This window comes from Cololabis saira, chromosome 22, assembly GCF_033807715.1.
Source record: "Cololabis saira isolate AMF1-May2022 chromosome 22, fColSai1.1, whole genome shotgun sequence".
NCBI classification, from domain to species: domain Eukaryota; kingdom Metazoa; phylum Chordata; class Actinopteri; order Beloniformes; family Belonidae; genus Cololabis; species Cololabis saira.
The window spans coordinates 7,835,059-7,854,050 of record NC_084608.1 but is presented as its reverse complement, the minus strand read 5'-3'; the positions used below and the strand labels follow the sequence as shown (position 1 = coordinate 7,854,050).

The window sequence follows — 18,992 nt, the reverse complement described above, 5'->3', positions numbered from 1 at the left end:
TGTGTGTGTGTGGATGAATGAGCGCATTTCTGGGTTCAGGTTGTCAGGCTGAGCTAACAGACCTGGTCTAGCCGGTTTTTTTGCAGTGTGTCACTGTCTGCTAACCAAATACCTTCCCCAGCAACGTTGCTGTTTGTTGGGGAGTTTAGTCTGGTTGCGTGTCCTACAGAATTTCCAAGAAAGAAAATTGAACCCGTCCTTTCAGCTGTGTGTCAATCCAAGGCTGAAAGACTTTCATTAATTGCTTCAAACCTCTGCATCAATATCTCGTCCTTAAGGACAGCAAATATTAAAACTAAAGTATTGAACTGAATACATTTTGCTCTTCTACCAAATGTAAATACAGGCTGACCTCCTTGAACCTTGCTCGTGTTGTCAAGTATCTGATCATCCCGGTGGTGTTTAAAAAGGCCCTGCTCCTCTTTATCTGTTGACACAGACCTCATGGACTCTGCCGCAGCTTCCAACCCCGTCATCATCACGCTTCTGCGCCTTGTTATTACCGCCAGCGGCCCGGGATGCGCGTGAGCCCGCGACGTCACTGCGAGACAACGGGCCAGTCGCGCTCCCCTCACGGCAAAGCCTTCGACCGCGGTGGTCCGTACGAGGATTCATGTCCTCTTCCATCACTCCCTGACTTTTAATGCGCACGGGCTCAGTGGAGGCAGCGGGAGGGGGAGGGAGGTGCGGCGGGGGAGTAGCGAGGGGGGAGAAGACACAATGCCACTTCTCAGACCGAACCACGGGAAAGTTGGCAGCGGAGGTGGGCGCTCTGGCCGACGGATCTCGTTTTTTATCCCAGAGCACTGTGAAAGTAGCCTGATATATGACGACGGCTGCAGAGCTTCTTCCACAGCTCAGATTCATTGCATGTTGTCTAGTTTTTGTTTCCTTTCCTGAACGGGAGGCAGACACTTACACTATTTGTTAGGTTACTTTGTTGCACACAAAGAAATTGTTGTTTCTGATATCAAAGCACCAAGAAAAGGTTCATGAAAATAGCCCATTCTGTACTAGCTGTTTATTAGTGTATGAATACTGTTGTCTGCATATTGATGGTTAGGATTTGGCGGAAGCTGCATGTGGATATTAATCTTGCAGCAGATGCTTTTTTTGTGTGTAGGTGTGAAAAAGAGAGAATGTGCCCTTTTTCCTAGCCCTCTTATACCCTTTTTCCACCAAACCTGTTCCAGGGCTGGTTCTGGGCCAGTGCTGAGTTTGGAACCAGACTTTCTGTTTCCACCAACAAAGAACTGGCTCCGGGCCAGTAAAAATGGTTTCAAGGTAGCACCAACTCTTTGCTGGTCTAGAGGAAAGAAGACTGCGAGACGGCAACATTTTCAAATAAGAGACGAACTAATAAGGATACAGCAAAGCAGCAGTGGTCTGAGGAGGAGACAACCTGTCTTTTAGAGATATCATCCACGGAGGAGGCTACACGGACCAAGTCCGTATTAGAACAAATACGTTGTTGTTGCTTCAATTTTTCGCGCCAATGCAAACGCAGCAACGTAACTGACGTTTGCAGTGACACAATGTCGTGGCTCCCCTTAGCACCCGAGCTATGGAAAAACAAACTGGTTCTCAGCTGGTTCGCAAGTTGAACAAGTTGTGAACCGGCACCAACACTGGCCCAGAACCAGCCTTGGAACCGGTTTGGTGGAAAAAAGGGCATTCGACAGTCTGATCTAACATATTGTTATGTGAAACGTGAAAGTATAAGAGATAAAGAGACAAGACGTTAAAGCCTTAACAGTTGTCCTAACCCTCTCTGGAAAACTAGTTTGAATTTGATGAGAACCTGATTTCTCCATAAAAAGGAAGATAAGAAAGAAAACCACAACATCACAGAGAAGACAGAGCACATATTTCACTTGTGCAACTGGCTTAAAAATGACCCGTGAGAAGCACAGGACTCGTCAAATAACAACAAGATAGTCACCTTTGGTTGGCACATTTACTGGTCGGCTCCTTTCCTTTGTTGTTCGTCTTCTTATTCCATCCGTCCGTTCGTATCTCTGACTGTGGCACCGGCAAATTCATCTATTTTTATGACGCGGTTGAGTTTTGAGCTGGTTTGCATCAACCGTGTTGCTTGTTTTCTTGATTTACTACACCAAGGACGATTAGATCTATGATACGGCATCAGCGCATGCTTTGCATGACCTACAATGGTAATGTGTGCATGTGCAGTATGTGTATATGCATGCATACGTATGTGTGTGAACGCTTTTATTCTGTCTGGCGGGAGGACACTCCTAATTCTAGTGTCAATAAACGCTGGGCTCATCACATTCAACCTTGCAGCAGCGCCTCCGGTGCTCCCTCTTTACATCTCCTTTATTCTAACTCCACTATCTATTTTTACCTCCTTTCATTGTCTCATTCTCTTTTTTTTACCCACAGCCTTTTCTTTCTCGTGCTCTATCTTTACTATTTTATTTCTCCTCCATCTCTACAGCAGCAATCTTCTCTTTCTGGTGTTTGTTTCTTGCATCTCATATTCAAATGCATCTCTTGATAGAGTGATCACCCCGTAAGACACTCACACCCTGTAACCCACACTCATTATGTGTAATAGGACTAAATGCAGAACATTTTGAAAACACGTCAGAGGTCATTTTGAAAGACTTTAAAGATAAAAAGCCAAAGGAATGACAGTGGATCATGTTGAGACGTGAGAGCAGAGCTGTCAATTATTCTGAGGCTTGAGGTTTAAAGTGTTTATCGGTCTGTAATGAGGCTGCAGAGTGTGGCGGTGGAAAGAGAGAAGGGAGAAACGATGGTCTAATAGGTACAGGCATGATTTTCTGTGGCTTCACTTTCACTCCATATTTCCCAACCTCTGATCATGAGGAATGGTGTTGGTACACGTGAACACAATTTTCCTATATTTCTTCATCAACCCCCCTCTGTAACGTGAGTCCCTCCCTTTTGTTCACTGCTTTTCTTTATATACACGTAGTTGCAGGGTAGCACCATTTCATGACAAAAGTCAATCTCAGAGCAAATAACTGGGAAAGAAAAAACCAAATAAATGCAAATCTAACTGGATACAGTCCAGTTAAATGCAAGAATCCATATGCACCTCCATCAAAGCCAGACCATAGGGGACCATCCACCTCATCGTGCTGGGGGGTTGAGACGACAAGAAAGAGACACCAAGGAGCACAAAAGAGACACAAGACATGACATCATGGAGGGTCCCAAACCAGTCTATGCCGGTTTAGACCTATGAGGAATAACTAAAGGGACAACTCAAGTGGCGTCTCACAACTACATTCTTTCTAACCAAAAGGCAGCTTGTGTCTCTGATAGTGAGACAGTGTCAGTTATGCTGAATTAGCTGAATTTTAATTACATTTGAATGTTTATTTCTCTTCTGCGATGTTTCATTCTCCTGTGTTTCAGCTGTAAGCGCTTAAATGCTGCAAAGCTGGAAGGTCTTTTATTGTAGTTAGTTGTTTAAGGATACTGTAATTTGAATATAAGCTGTAATAGTGTGTGTAGCTGCACGTAGAACCGTCAGAGAGAGAGCAGCTCTACAGAAATGTGGAAACTTTTATTTCATTTAGTTTTTATCCAGGAACACCAACAAACATTCTTTCTTCTGTAAGATTTTACAGCCTGAATTTAATAGGGGTACTTGTATTTCCATGGAGCCGTATCGAAAGACCAAGCTGCAGATGTCAAATCAATTGGGAAGTTTCTTCTTCTTCTTGTGCATCTGAAATATTGAACACATCCGCTGTCCTTGTCTTCTTTTGCTTACACTTTGCATCCTCATTTCCTGTCAGACTTTCAAATAGTGTTCTCCTTTTGTGACTTGAAATCCACAACCGTGATCCTCGCTGGTATTACAATACTTCCTTTCTCTTATGTCACCTGTTTCATGTGCTGCACAATTGAGTATGAGGATAATTTCTCCTTTTTTTTTAAAGATATACCCCGTTTTTGAAAGTGCATAGTGTTTCCTAGGAATATGATCCATCCATCCATCCATCCATCCATCCATCCATCCATCCATCCATCCATCCATCCATCCATCCATCCATCCATCCATCCATCCATCCATCCATCCATCCATCCATCCATCCATCCATCCATCCATCCATCCATCCATCCAGGAATTTTTTCATGTGTTCTGAGCAGTTGTTCATATTCGGTACTGTATACTATATTTTGGCAAAATCCGTATGAACTTGTAGTATGAAGTTTTAAAGAAAGGTCATAAACTTAAGATGTAGATGCGGCGCATCATTTTGAAAGCAACATTAAAAAATAGACTTTGACTGTTTAATCGCAGCTTTATGACTTGAAGATGTGATAGTTAGGCAATAGATAGATAGATAGAAGATGTGATATTCCACAATTTATCAAAAAAACTGAAAAAACATGCTTGCAGCAAGGTTAAAGGAGCGAGGTGTAAAGTGACACCAACACTTAAATTCCCTCCAATCAAAACATGGGCAGTACAGCGGCACAATATCTAGAAGATGCACGGCCCCTCTTCGTCAACGTGGTGGTGTCAGCTCAACGCCATATGTATTTCGAATCAAAGCCGCGAGTCCAGTCATGTTTCAGTTACTTTCTTCCTCTCGTGCCACCATTTCTAAAACCATCCCCGTCTCTCATCCGTCCATCTCAGTTATGCTTTTTCTTTTTGCAGTTGTGAGTCTGAAATGAGTCAAATCGGTGCCGTGTCAATCTACTGCGGGCAGGAGGGACATAGTCCAGATCAATGCATTTGGCTTTGAACCTTGAGAGTATTTTATTATTCTTATTTGCTCCCGTGTCCACAATTTTCCCATTATGGCAGTGATTTTTATTTAAATGTTAGGGGTTCTCTCCAGGTTGGGTGGGTGGAAAAAAGTAAAAAACATCCAGCTTTCACTTTGAATAAAGCTGAGTTCTGCTGTTGATCACTTGTGATTATAATAAACTAAACATTAATCGATCTGAGCACATTTCTTCCACTTCCATCATGACCACCACGCTCCCGGGTTGTAATCATGCATGTGGCACTTCTCCATCTAGTTTTAGTCGTTTCTGCAGTGCCTTTACTTCCTCTTTTTGTTTTATGAGACCAGTAATTTTGCCCTCTCAGTAACTCCTTTTCCAAGGCCGCTGCTTGAGCCTTCTGACGTGGAGGATAAACACATCAATCACCTCAGTACTTTCCAGTCGGAGGTTTTTGTGAATTTATATCCAGGTATTATTCTAATGTCAATTTTTGTTGTTGTCTGGAAATGAATAATAAGCTTAATGGTGACGAGGATTTATCCTGCAATAAAGCCATTTCTTGTTCTGGGAGAGAAAGAGCTCCTCTTGGCCTGCTCTTTACAATAAACCACACTTCTTTTTCCTGTTTGACAGATTACTTCTCTTCTGTTTACATATATTGTATTTTAGTCCACTTTAGTCCACCAGTTTTATGCAGCCCCGACTTTCAGTCATCGGTATTTGTGGGTTTTGGATTTTTGCCTTTGTGATGCCTTGGAAAGATTTCCTTTAGTTTCTCGTTCCTTCCGCCTCTTTTGTTCGGCTTCATGTTTGAAACCGCCGGTCTTCTTGAAAACACTTCTAAAGTAATAAGTACCTAGACATTTATCATTGTCCTGTGACCCTGTACGGGATTAAAGAAGTATAGAAACTGGATGGACGGATTTATTGTTGTGTTGAAATTTGGAAGCTGTCTTGTGCTTCCATCACATCACACCTCAAACTGATACTCAGTAGTCGGCATCGTTCCCACGTGCTCGTACGCATTTCTGAAGATGTCTGGACGTGATCCTAATGAGACGACAGATGGTGTCCTGGGATATCTCCTTCCAGATCTGGACCAGGGCATCACCAGCTTTCTGGTCAGGCTAAGACAGACCGAGACATAATATCCCAGAGGTTTTCTGAAGGATTTTGGTCCTGCAGGCATGGGGGTCAGTCAGCAGTACCAAGAACTTCCCCCTCCGGGAACTCGCCTCACGAGGCCAGGCATGGTCCTGGATAGGGATGGGAATCGAGAACTGGTTCTGAACAAGAACCGGTTCCCAGTGTTTCAATTCCTTGGAATTGTTTGCAAAATTTACAAACGATTCCCTTTTACAATAACGCTGGGTACGAATGATGTCATCACGCACGTTGCGTACTGTGTTATAGTAAACATGTAAACCATGTAAACATGGCGTGATACAAACGCTCGAAAGTCTGGTTACATTTCGTTAAAAAAGACAACAACAGGGCAACTTTCAATACTTGTCAAGTGAATATTTCGTCGAAGGGAGGAAATATTACCAACATGCAAAAACATTTGCACACACAGCATGCAATAACAATCAATAAATGTCAGTTTTCGATCCGCTCCGGACCAACGTCAGTAACTCAACCAAGCAGCAGGAACGTTAGCATGCCCTTGGCTAATAATACTGCAGGTAACTAATTACCTAACAAACACTGCCTATCATATTAGTGCCATTCCCCTCATTGTTGTCGATAAGGGAATCAATAAAGAACCGAATTGGCAAGCAGAATCGAAAATGGAATTGGAATCGTAAAAATCTTATCAATTCCCATCCCTAGTCCTGGACCATGAGGACCCACTGCACCAGTGTAGTGTCTGACAGTCATCCTGATCGATCAGGGAGCCGTTGTCTAACCTTTTAGATGTCATTTGTGTCCATTTATGGTTATGCCTAACCACCATCCCCACCAGACTCACATCTGTCACATGTGCTGGGGGGGAACCTGCTCTCATCTGAGCCCCGGTGGCAGACCTGCCAGTTCTGGTGTGATGCCAATCAAGCTCCATGGTGCTGGGCAGAGAGCGGGGGGCCACTAGAGGACGTTGGACCCTTAGACCACCTTCATGAGGTGTGTTTCTTGGTCAGATATATTCACACCAGTGGCCTGCTGGAGGTCATTTCGTAGGGCTCTGGCCGTCTCCTTGCACAATGAGAATTGAGGAACGTCTACAGCTCTGTCCTGCTCTCCAAGAGTAACTTCCTGTCTCCTGGAATCTCCTCCGTGCGCAACTTTTCTGGGAGACGCAGCAAACCTTTGCCAATGGCACTCACTAATGTGCCGTCCTGGAGGAGTTGGACTGCCTGGTCCGGGTATCGCCCACAGTTACTCAAGTTTGGGCCCCAGAGTTGCAGTAAAGACGAGTCCTTCCTTTAACTTTATCTCAACATGTGAGAGGTTACGATTCACACGAGGTTCCCACGTGCAGGCCTTCCTCCTCGGTGAAGTTCTGCTCTACACATGTTGTTCTTGAAGCAACGCAGGGGCCTGTCTCCCCTCTTTCTTTCTGTGGGTTATGTGAAGCATGTGAAATTGTTTCTCAGCAAGCTGAATGAAAAAGCCCCGAGGCATTTTGTAGTATGTGATGTTATTTCATTTTATGAGCCAAAATGCAAATGATTTTGGACTAGATTGCCCTCTCCTCTTCTAATTTACATTAAAACATGATCCATTTTTAACTGGGCATTCCTGCCGTTTGCAGAACTGCTGCAGGTGGACGCGAGCTGCAGGTCAACATTTGCCCCCCGACACAAGCTCCGACATCATGTTTGTATTCAAATAGTAGCTGTAATGCAGTTTGTTCAAAAGTTAGATATAAGACACCTACTGTACTGCTATAATACACCCAGTGACCCCTCTGTGCTCAACATCTGCAGGCTGTGAAAGAGCTGTGTGTATGTGTGGGTGTGTGTGTATGTGTGTGTGTGTGTGTGTGTGTGTGTGTGTGAGAGTCATGACATCTCCACTTTGGGTTGTCAGCTCTGGTGTTTCTCTTGGCTCGTGCAGACGTCCCATCTGGCATGCACCGCATCTGTGCTGCTTACAAAACAATAAACAACGCTCTCCAAACTGATGCTGACTGTTGTCTCTGTGAGTGTCTCTGAGTTTTGCTTTTGCTCACTTAGTTGGATTGGACGAGCAGAGCTTCATTTTCAGGAACGACAGGGATCTCTGTGTCGTTTGAAATGTGCTCTGTGAGACCTGGCGAGCTGTGCCGCTGGACGTTACAGGGATTTACTGAGCCGCTTTAAATGAGCGCGACCAGAAGACAACAGGCTACACCGACGGTCCGTCTGTCTTCCTTTAGTTGACTGAAAACGATACACTGGGATTTAAATGGATGACTTGTTTGCCACATCTGCACCAAATCTGAGCAGATGGCCGCCACGGGGGCATCTCCCACGGGGCATCTCCCACGGGGCATCTCCCGCAGGGCCGGAAACACAATGTCCTTTTACTGTAACAGGACACCTTCCCCCTTTGTTCCCCTCTGTGCCTTTTTTCTGACAGGCTTTCCAATCTGACGGATGGGCTTGTATCGACCAGCTAAAGGAATTAAAAGTAATTCTCAGTGGGGTCAGAGGTCAGATAGAGAATTGTGGAGTCCACTAAGCAATAACTATTTCGCTCTCAAACAAACAAGAACACCTTCTTAAAGAGATAAGATAAGATAACATGAGCTGGAGCCTTTGGATTTACGGCCAGTATGTCCTTATCCTCTTCTTAGCATGTGCATTTCTTCTTCCAGGTATTCTATTCTCCTCCCAGACTTGCAACCCTCCCGGGGTGTTAACAGCCTTTTGCCCAATGATATAAAAAGAAATTAATTTAATTCTGCGCTCTTTGATGTTTCAATCACTGGAAAATCTTGTCTGCTGTTTACTTTGTATGAGATCCATCCATCTATCCATCCATCCATCCATCCATCCATCCATCCATCCATCCATCCATCCATCCATCCATCATCCGTCCGTCCGTCCATCCATGTGATAATGTCTTGTTCAATTTGGTGGTAAAACGTCTGTGGTTCCACACACACACACACACACACACACACACACACACACACACACACACACACACACACACACACACACACACACACACACACACACACACACACACACACACACACACACACCGTGACCTGCTTCCTTCATGCGGCCCAGATGCTCAGCCGTCCACGTAGTGCTTGTTATGAGGGGAGAGTTTGGGGTTGTAGTCTTGGAGAAACACGGTTTCACATCTCCAAATCTCCGTCTCAAGCAGCTCACACAGCAGGAGGAATGACCTCAGCGGTTGATCCTCCCATGTTGCTCATCTAGAGTTGTGGAGTGAGCTTAGAGAATCAGCTGTCATTCACAATTCGACACTTTTGAACTGTTACGCCTGAGAGAGAGAGAGAGAGAGAGAGAGAGAAAAACCCCCAAATAGATAGATATACTTTATTTATCCCAAGCTGGGAAATTGTAGAAATACATTTATCTGTGTAATAAATGTCTCCTGTAGACTTTGATATATCCATCTGTTATGTATCTACCTGGATATTTCTATTTTGGGACACAGGGACCTGCGGGAGTCCCAGCTCTCTTCAGGTGAAAGGGAAGGGTCACCCTGGACAGGGTAGACAAACAACTACACACACACACACACACACACACACACACACACACACACACACACACACACACACACACACACACACACACACACACACACACACACACACACACACACACACACACACACACACACACACACACACACACACACACACACACACACACACACACAACACTCTGGGACGAACTGCTTGTTAAACCAACTGTCTGGGAAACTTTGCATTCTTTTTTTCTAGTAAAACTCACCTACTAAACTCAGTTACATTTTGATTTTTGACCATTTAAAAAAAAAAAATGTAAAAAACAAAACAAAACTGAGCTTTAAACTGGTGTGAATGCTGATAGTGTTGATTTAAATGAACTAACATACATTTCATTATCCATGGGAACAATGAGAATAAATGCACAAGCAGCCAAGTTCAGTAAATTTGCATCTGCGACCAACTGACAAGACAATAAACAATAAAACAAACCCAGATCTGTGTGAATCAGCTGCGGGGTTGGATTTCTACTGAGTACCAAACTTTCACTGAGTGGGAGTTAATGAAAAAGCGTGGCACCATCATAGCTTCTTCTATGATGACTATAATCTCTCTCTCTCTCTCTCTCTCTCTCTCTCTCTCTCTCTCTCTGTACATATGTATATATATAGAGAGAGAGTGCTTTTTAAAGATCTCAATGTGTGTGTGTGTATGTATGTATATACAGTGTATGCAACAGACAAGCAAAGCTACTAGAAATCAGTCACTTATTCAACTTGAATAATGTCTTAAAGGAGCTTCCCATCCTGCACTTTGTTTATGTCTCTGTGGGCAGTCACCTCTACGTTGCTCCATATCTAGGTGGAGTAAAGTAAATGCTTTTCTCTTCTAGACAATGTTGTGAAGTGTTTACACATGCTTTGGTGCCAACCCAATTATGTGTCTGAGACTCTTAAAAAAAAAATGCTAATGTGTGAAAATCTCGTAACTGACTTACAAAAGACCATTACATTTATTTGAGAGGATTAACTGTAGCGTCTGAACTTCAAGCGCAGCTCCTCTGCAGCTCGGTGTGTTTGATGGCCTTTTATAGATAATCACTTGCAGTCGTCCCCTGGTGAGCGCGGCGCTGCGCTGCTGCAAGCATGTGTGCAGCAGGGTGTCAGATTTCCCTCGGTGTGGTGCTCTGCAGGGCTGCAGCAGCTCGGGGCTCGCCATCAATAATGCACAAACGCTGGAGGTGACTTTGTCTCCGAGGAGTACCGTTGTAAGGCTCCCCTCATTTACTCGCTCTTTGACAAACTAAAATGAGAAATCAAAGACTGTCGAGCAGTTGACAAGAATGTCTCTCCCTGAAGTATGCTAGCCAGCTCTGCGCCGGGTGTACTGGGGCCTTGAGCTCTTCTCCTCGCGTCTTTTATGTTATGCGCGATAGAGACTTTGCCAGACTGAGCCGACTGTAATTAAAACATGCCTCTCCGAGCATTTATAAATGTGGTGGCATATTTTCGTCAGTCAGAACCCCCCCAAGTCCTGGTTGGCAGAAGACGTTTGACTCCACTTCTACAAACTATTGTTTCTTAAAACAAAATGTACTGCATAAAACTCTGTTTTTAGGAGTATGAGGAGGGTTTCTGCATGTTGAACCACGATTAAACTGTTTGCACCAGGCTACATGGACCTAGAGCACAAAGTTAAACTAAAAGCGTGAACTTTTTTGTTGAAAAACAAGGATGTTTTGGTAGATATTTGATTTTCTGTGATGTGTTGATGACAGGCGTGGAAGGTGGAAGTCATTTCCTTTCTCATGAACACCTAATCAAAGGTTATGTGTGAGCAACAGCTCATGTTTGTGTTGCTCTGGGTTTAACGACGTCCCACAACGTGTCGCTCCATGACAGAAGCCTCTGGCTCTGCATGGTTAGGTAGTTGTGGTGGATTAATCGAGGATGAGGCATCAATGACTCCAGCAGCGACTGTTGTTCTTGGCACGCTTCAGCTGCTGACGGAGTCGAGACCTGAGCACATTTGTGAGAAAATTACAGTTTCATTTTTCTGAAGCCCAGAATAGACTTCAGTTTAGTTTACATATATAATGCAGAATAAATAAATGAAGGCACGAAAAAGGAACATTTTGAAAGGATAGCCACTGAGATTTTGAAAAGCTGCTCTTTCAGTATAGAATCTGCCGTTTCTGTGCAGCACCGCTCTGATAACATTGTGTTTCAACTACAGTATGTCCTTAAAGCGGTGATAAGGTAACAATGCAGCTGCCTGTCTGTGTGCCACCTGCAGCTCCATCACTTCTCATGGACGTCTCAGTTTACAGAACACATCCTGTTGATGCCATCTTTAAAGATAACCGTACTTTATCTGTGCCATGAGCTGTCTGCACCACCAGAGCAATGCTATCTTCCCGGCATCTACGTCAGCCTTTTATGTTTATTAATCCGCACAACCATGCAAGTTATAGCTATTTTTTAATTTTGCTTATGCACAGTATTCCTAACGTGGAGGAAGAAGTTTACATGAGTCCAAAAATCTGACCCCGACGTGATTTGAACACGCAACCTTCTGATCTGGAGTCAGACGCGCTACCGTTGCGCCACGAGGTCCTGCTGCCTGATGAGGCGAACGAGGAGAATATCCTGGCGGGGATACGGCCCCGGTGGGAATAGCAACACATGCCGGGGCTAATGCAGCAATCAGAAAACACACACGGAGGCGCATGCCCTCTCTTTTGTGTGTTTTTCCCACCCCTCGTCCCTCGCCTGATCTCCCTCCAGGGTACCAGTCTTTGTGTGGTCTGCGACAGGAACAGGCAATCCATTCAGCCTCAAAGACACAGATACCCGGAGAGCTGTTGTCTCGGCTTATGTCGCCAATACGAGGTGTGTGTGAGGGGTGTGTGTGTGTGTGTTTGTGCGTGTGAGAGAGAGAGAAGGAGATGATGAGAACAAACAAACTTTCTGTTTCTCCTCACTTGCGCGGTGAGTCACCATAGCATCTCCCTGATGAGACGAGGGTTGCAGGATGTCTGTCAGCCGGTGCAGATAAGAAAGAAAAAAAACAGAAGTACAGGTGATTGAACTAAACATTCATCAGGACAGGAGTTGAAGGACTGGCTTGCAGTCCTCAGACACCCCCCTTATCTGCTCAGATCTGCTCTGCCAAGTACAAAAGCCTTTTCACTCTGTTTGGCGTCAACAGAGCCCAGACTACACCGCAGTCCCAGGACACGCATGTTCACCGTCATCTTTAGAAAGGAGGCTGTGGTGTTCAACACACTTGACCCATATTTTAACATCTCATTTCAGTGTAGTCCATCTGTGTGTGGTGCCACTTCAAAAACACGTAGTTGGGTTTCATTTGGTGGTTTTACATTAGAAGCTTTAATGCTTTAATTTTCCACTTTGGCTCATTTCTGCTTCCCTGGCAGCTGTCAGGTGATACTTCTCAGTCTGTCTGCCTCGGTCTGCGCTCAAAGTGGACAGCAACATGTTACACGTTTGAACAGAAAGTAAATAAGGCTGCTTTAAAGATAAAAAAAATAAAATAAAAAGAGCAAAAATGACCTTAACAATCAAGAAATTGACAAATCTGGTGACGGTGTAATCTGATAGGTCCTCCTGAGCGTGACTGTGTTCATGGGAAGGGAGGGGCCGGTGTAAGTGTGTGTGTGTGTGTGTGTGTGTGTGTGTGTGTGTGTGTGTGTGTGTGTGTGTGTGTGTGTGTGTGTGTGTGTGTGTGTGTGTGTGTGTGTGTGTGTGTGTGTGTGTGTGTGTGTGTGTGTCAGAGAGAGATGCTGAGTCAGTTTTTGGTGAGAAGTAGGTGAGCTGGTTGCCGTAAATGTTTGGGCAGCTGTTAATGGTGGGCCACCCAGGCAGAGGTGAAGTAGAAGAACAGTCATGATGTCACTTTTATCACGGTTTTAACAATATCAGTTAATGAATAATACGAGCCTTTGGCTTGAAAATGTTACTAGCCATTCATATGACTTTAATCTGATTTAAAATGTTGATCTAAGCACTGAGATGTTTTTTTTATCTCAAACCACCAAGACCAAACAGTTAACGGTGATTAGGGTCATTAACATGAAGACACAGAGAGTTTCCACCGGGACTCTAAAGAAAACGGGAATGTTGCTTGGCACTTAGCACTTGAATGAAAGGTTACACTTCTCAAGACCTTAATGTAACGTTAGACTGCTGGTAGTTGTTTACGTGGCACTGGTTCCACTGGTTCCACTGGTTTTTATAGGTTTCCTGTAATCCTCTCAGTTTACAGGATGGATGAGGACAAAGCCGTGCGTTGCTCTCCTGTTTCATGGTCTGTTTTGTCTCTAAAATAAATACCTGAGATTGTTGTTCACACCTGGACCCGACACTCAATATGTGAAATTCCTTTTGTTGGAGACACATGGTTGGTCTGTTGTCTATTTAAAGATGGAAACACGTCAACATGACCTGTAAATGGAAGGTCTCAATGTTCTTATTGTTGTCATTAGTATGCAGCTAAACCCATCTGACTGAGACTGACATATTCAGCGTTAGTGATGGGTATTTCCAAGGACCTCACCATACGACACAAATCACAATACTTGAGTCACGATACAATATTGCGATATCCAAATTTTGCTATATATTGTGATGTTGTACATAGCTGAAAACTGTAAAAGGCATTATGCCTCTTAAATTCCAATTTGCACGTACATCAGATTTCATTCCAAATTATTCAAATTATCCATTCCTCCATTATTGTAACTATACAAGCTAAAGTTACAATATATTTGCATATGTTTTTCATACTATTTACATAATATGAAATTAACATTGTCAATATTATTTAAGCCCATGTATACTATAAAGTTGTAATGGATTTACAACGCGTCTGAAACATGATTTATTATTTGAAAAAAAAAAAAACATTTTGAATATCGATATCGAGTCGGCCAGTAAAGTATTGCGATATATTGCCATATCGATATTTTTACCCAGCCCTATTCAGCGTATTTTCTGATGGGTTCAAATATATTCCTCTGTTGTTCAGAAGTGTATTTCATTATTCTCCTTCTCAAGTTATTTTTCGAAACATGATATGATCAGACTCTGATATATTGTTCATAACCTTTCCACAGAGGCGAAGCTGAACATTTTTCTTGTTGACATTGTGTTTTTTAAAACTTAATTAGAACTTTTTAAAAGTTTTCCGGACATGATCTTTTCACTTTTGTTTCATTTCTTGTATTTGGAGTACGTTTTCAAATTAGAGCAAAATAAATCTCTCAAGCAGACAGCAGGTTTGATTTATTTTTACTAGGCACTTATGTGAAAGTTATTAGTTATATTACTTACAGATCGCATCAAGGTAATGTGTTTGAAGTTTGTTTATATTCGGCTTCAAACTCACGTTCCACCGCCAGCTGCCGCTGTTACACATATAGTTTGATTAGATACATGTAATATAATTGGATCATTCATCAAACAGTGTCAGTGCAATTTTGTACCTCACTTCATTATAGCCTCTTAATACACGATGATCCAAAGATTATTGTTTACATTCAAGTTTACCAAGAACCTTGAAATGTATTAGTGTCAGCTTCCCTGACTTAATGTGAAATAAAAACTTGCAGAAGTTTTTGGACACATAAAAGTAAGCAAATCATATAAATGTGAGAATGTTTCACTCCCCTCTTGCGTAATGTGTATTTTTGCTTCAAACATGACGGCAGCTGAATGAATTGAGGTGAGCGGCTGCATGTGCCAACACCCCATCAGCTCCGTGCTTTTGTTCCTCTCTCGTCGCCGCCGTTACTGAACATGGCAGCTATCCAAACATCCCATTCTGTCCGTGAGACCTATCAGCACCTTCTTTTGGCTGTTTCTCGTCAGTCCACTGGTTCTGGTCTCCAGTTCAGCGCTTGATTTTGTCCATATGCGTCCATATGTGACATACTGCATGCTTATTGCTGCAGATTGCACATGCTCCACTCACAGAAACCTGATCTTAGTATGCATATATTAAATACGGAGGTATATATTTTAAAGTGCAGTAACTGTTTTTTATTATTTTGTTGATGCAATTAAATTGAACAGTTATCAACGCAATTGTATAACACCTTTAAGCGATCCAACAAGACAACAATAACACAACAATAGGACAAAACAAGCAAGACAAGAAAAGCAAAAAAATAAAAAAATAAATAAAAAATAAATAAATAAATAAATAATAATTGATAGATGTTCAGTCAATATTCAGTTCTTTCAGTTTTTCAATGGCATGTGTCCATATTTTTAATGTACTGGCTCCCGTACCATGAATTCTTGCCACTGAAAGTTCCATATGTGGATTATCCATAAACGGATTAAACCAGTGACATGTTGGTAGATCGTGTGGTGGTTTCCATCGAAGAGCAAGCATGTTTTTAGTGGCTGTTAATCCTGCCAGGTACGCAACCTTTTCTTTGTATTGTAATCAACCACTTCAGCGCTTGATTTTGTCCATATGCGTCCATATGTGACATACTGCATGCTTATTGCTGCAGATTGCCCATGCTCTTTTTACAAAAACCTGATGTAGTATACCAAATACGGAGGTATATATTTTAAAGTGCAGTAACCACATTACTAATCTATGCCTAGAGACAACTTCTGTTGTAATAGACGCTATATAAATAACATTGAATTGAATTGAATATAAAACGATTAAACCTTTTTCCAATCCTTCACATTTTAATATATGTAATAATCTATCTGCTGCTATTGCACACTGATGCAGTGATTGGGAAGGAAGAGTTTAATTGTTTAATTAGGATCCCCATTAGCTACAGCAAGACTGCAGCTGTTCTTCCTGGGGTCCGCCAACATTTTAAAATAATACAGTACTAAACATAACATAATAAAAGCAAACCAAATAAATTTCCACTAGATAAAGAGAATATCAAATTAAAAATACTCTGCAAAAAAAGCAGAGACGTTCCACAAAATTACGACAGCGAAGTGAGAACATAAAACAAAACAAAACAAAAACACTGCACAGTTAAGAGTTCATCTGAGGTCGTCAAAAAGTCTGGAAAGCAGTCCACAATTTCATTTCATTTGTAGTCTAGAACTTCACAACTGATCTAATACAGAAAAAAAGAAAGAAAAAAATACGTTCAACAACAGTCATAATAACCAACTATGTTTCCATTTCCAGCATGTCAGACAATCAGTCTCAGCAGCTGCTGGTTTAAGTGATCACTATTTCAATGTTCTATAATTGTTACTTATACTGATTCAAAAGATGTTGCTTAACTAATAATTTTAATGTTCTTATAGTCACAATAAGGTTAAAAGGCTTAAATGTCTGATGTAGTGTTCGTGTCACCTCTCAGCATCCCGATGTAGCGACGCAAGCCCTTTAACAGGGAGGTTAGAAGTTCACCGGCATCAGCGTCTGATGACGTGTTCTTGGCACGACTCCGGACCTCAGGTTGCTCCAGATGTGCTCATCATAGATTGTGTGTTTGTCAGATTGACCCTGTGTCTCTTGGATGAGCTTCTCTCTGAATCATGTTCCTTCCTCCTAATCCATCCGAGGAGCGAGTCTGGGTAAGGACTTTACCAACCAGCCGCGGCGTGTGCCAGCATTAAAGTACTTTTTTCCCTGTTTCATGCTGAGTGTCAGTTTGTGGTCCTAATGACTTCCAGAGATGGTAAATGCATGCCGTGTCTGTCTACTTTTACAGTTGCAGTCTTTTCTTGTGGTGTTGTAATGCAATTGTGCAATTTTTTGATTCTTTTTTTTCCAAGTTGGACTGCTTTCATACCAAGACAAGACCGTGCAATACGTTTTACTATGAACCAACAGTTTAAACATGAATTCTACATGACTTTTTGTCATTATTAATGCTTTTGTTTTTGTGTTTCGGGAACAACCCGATGAACTCACTATCTTTTCCCCATGAATGACTGAGTTGCTCAGCTCATGATCCGGAGCGTTTTGCCTGGCGAACCACAGCTCAGAGCGGCAGGGCCGAACATGAAGGCATGCAGCCACAGAGCTGAAGACAGCTGCATCTGGAGGACAGGCCGTCCAAGGAACCGGGCAGTGGGAGTGAGAACAAACCCAAGAGGAAAAAAAAGAAAAGATCTTTCATGACATGGCGAAGGAGGGTGAACAATTACTGAAATGAGTGGTTTCTTTTTTACCGGCGTGTCTGACTGGGCCATCATGCCTCGGTGCTTGCAGGCTACGAGCCGGGCAGAGCCAGACTGCGGGAGACGCTGAGTGGAAACAGGAGAAACTGAGGAGCTTTCTCAGCTTGCTGTGACTCAGTGTCAGTCATGCCATCCCATCATACAATCCCTGAAAACACCTTTTAAATACAGCATTTCCAAAGCAACATCATAAACTCTCACTCAAGTCTTCAGCTGTTAGTCTTTGGTGTTCATGATGAGGAATGTTCATTTGACATAGTTTCCTTGAACATCCCAGCTTCTGTAGGTGTGAAGGAGGATGTGCAACATTGAAAATACTCATCATCAATGATGACAGCATGGCACAAGCTTGCAGAGTTGCATCAGAAAACAAAGACCCTGTCTTTTGCAATGCCCTTTGGACATATGAGACTGCAGTGTTGATGTTGATCTGTAACGCACCGGATCAGCAGGCCGTGTCGACTCCCAGTCATCCAGGTTGTGAAAGTCCTGGAAAACTTGGAACAAGCCCAACACATCAGTGCAGCTGTTGAGAACGGTTGTTAAGGGGTGGTTCGGGCTTTGAGGCGATCATAAACTGAAGTGTCTGATTACCAGCTCATCAGAATATGTTCAACAGAACTCCTGAAAAACAACGGAGTTCAGACCCCAGGCCTGAACCTGAGGACAGATGTGAAGACATTAATGCCAGGGAGTCGGCCAAAATCCTCACAAGCAGTCTCACATCGTCATGATCCGGACTCTTTAGTCTCATTCTTGTCTTATTCGTCTTATTATTAAACAAATAATGGCCCGTCTGAGGTTATATTTATCTGTTGTTATTTAAGCGTACTCTTAAATTAAATACTTATGATTTTTGAAAACCACGCAAGGTTATGGATAAGCTCTGAATGCAGGTATTGTGACGTAGAATTGTCAAATTGGTCTGATTCACCACACAAATCTGCAAAGATTACTTTTGTAATCCTGTATTTGACCCGGTCTTTGTACGCTTGACCGTATAGAAACGTAATTCTTGCCATTGTAAGAATGAGATGTACCTGCTGTACTCTACTGCCCCTATTATTTAACAACTTGTGCTTTTTATTTTTTACCTCTTTTCTTATCATTTTATTTCATTTTATTTGTTATTTACTGTTTAATTGTGTCTTGCCGCTTTTAATGTTGATGTAAAGCACTTTGAATTACCTTGTGTTGAATTGTGCTATACAAATAAACTTGCCTTGCCTGTAGTTAGTACCTGCTAAGAACATGATGGTTTTTTAAATGTCTCTCTAATAAAAGTCTGAAAATGGAGGAGGGTGTACTGTCTTTTCACCTCATTTTTCATTCTTCCCCTCTTTGAAGACCACTTGATATCACATGCGTCATTAATCCGGTTTAAGAGCTGA

At 42.6% G+C, this 18,992-nt stretch overlaps 1 protein-coding gene and 1 non-coding gene across 2 annotated transcripts in view; one reads left to right on the top strand and one right to left on the bottom strand.

Annotated features, from left to right (window-relative positions):
- The window catches only part of LOC133423716 (partitioning defective 3 homolog), a 394,242-nt gene that overhangs the window by 18,412 nt on the left and 356,838 nt on the right, over positions 1–18,992 (top strand). The gene's annotated exons all lie outside the window — the stretch shown is intronic.
- trnaw-cca (transfer RNA tryptophan (anticodon CCA)) lies at positions 11,944–12,015 on the bottom strand. Its single transcript has one exon. It is a non-coding gene; the product is annotated as a tRNA-Trp (tRNA).